The sequence below is a fragment of the Saccostrea cucullata genome, unplaced genomic scaffold, assembly GCF_032062105.1.
Source record: "Saccostrea cucullata isolate Sc308-1 unplaced genomic scaffold, CSIRO_AGI_Scuc_v1 ctg483, whole genome shotgun sequence".
Lineage (NCBI taxonomy): Eukaryota > Metazoa > Mollusca > Bivalvia > Ostreida > Ostreidae > Saccostrea > Saccostrea cuccullata.
The window spans coordinates 169,183-170,916 of NW_026929240.1; positions in this window are offsets into that span (position 1 = coordinate 169,183).

The following is a 1,734-nucleotide window of genomic DNA, read 5'->3' on the forward strand; positions in this document are numbered from 1 at the left end:
ATATATTTTTTTTAATCACTATTTGAGACAATAGAAAGAAAGTGCTGTAAAGTCACTAGATTTGTGGTGGCTTAGTTTTCGTGAGTACCTCTCATCCCTGAATTAATATCCTCTTTGAATTGACAAGGTAGGACTACAAAGTAATGTTTCCTCCTAAATGTATAAGAAATACACAAAATGACGTCCCAATGAAATTGTGAAATTTAATATCAAGAGAAATGTAAATGTTAATGGTTCCAAAGTACATGTATTAATTAATGAATAACTTATTTTTGGTTTCAGAGTGGCTTGCGTGATGATTTGCATAAAAGGCCGAAGATGTGTATGCATAAAAATATTACGCAAGTCAATCGATTGATCATCGTCATAATACTAAAACATTTGACATTTATTCTTTATATTTACATGCTCTTGATTCCGCCATTTCACGTGCTACAGGTCCCGCTTCTGTTTCTATTTGTTCTGGCCCGCACTTGATTTTTAACGCACCTATTATGAAGCAGATCTATGTAGAAATAAAGAATTTTTACTGACTGTAAGTTTATCTTTAATAAAATAAGAAACATTTTTGACTTTAACAAAGACATTGGAAAATTAATATAAATATTTAAAACATAAATATAACTGGTGCTTTCTTCATCCGTGAAGATCGAAATTACTTTCATGGACAGGGGAAAATAATTAATAATCACTGTCTAATACGCGAGTTTCGAGATTGTAACTCTCCTGCGATAGAGGCGCAAAAAGTATCCATTTCAGCATGGAGATGGGACAGGTTGCTTCCGTATACAAACGTGCATAAATAAATGAACGATATTTATATGGCTTTTAGAATTTATTAAATGTGATAGAAAGATAATAATGTTAAGCAGCGATGTATTTGATGAGTTTATCAAGCTCATCTATGAATATTTACAAATCTACTTTCAATTATAGGGTACTTGAAAACTAAAGAAACGTCGTAGTCTTTATTAAAGTAACCGATTTTCTTAATTGTACAGACACTTTCTAAAAAGTTAGTGGGCTTTTTGAAGTTATAATAAGGAAATAAAAGAATCAATATGTCATTTAGATTGCCGACGTGCGCTGATCGGTTGCATTGTGCCGTATTTATTAGAGGTCAATATCTCTTTCCTCGTCTGAAAAGTCTCACATCCACTGATATTTTCTTTTTTGTAACGATTTTTCCCTTTAAAAATGACGCCTTTACATTAATTCGGTTATTCTCGAGTTTAAGAGTGCATCCCGACAATCACGTAGTTATGATAAACCAGAATACCTATGATGCAATGTATCCAATATATAAATATCTGTCCCACCTGTTTGCTTACGCAGCAACGGAACTCCACTCCTCGACAAAAGAGCGCAGCAAGGGAGATAATTTCGAAACTTGCGTATTAGTAGAGTATACCAAGGCATCAACGATAGTTGGAAATATGGGATAATTTTCATAACGGGCGAAGTCAAACTCCAGCTTTTATGCAATAAATGTCATAAGGTAAACAGGATATAACTTATAAAAATATTCCATCGAACATCTTTCAGTTTTTGAAAGAAAGAAAATATTTACATGCTCTTGGTCTATGTCTTTTTTATTCTATAAAGACACTATTAATATCGGAACAGTTGTTGTAATAGTCGACGCCGCAATTTGAAATCCATTTGAAATGATTTTAAAATAATTTATTTGCATTTGTAACAAGAATAACAACAAATATGAAAGAAAAAATGTAT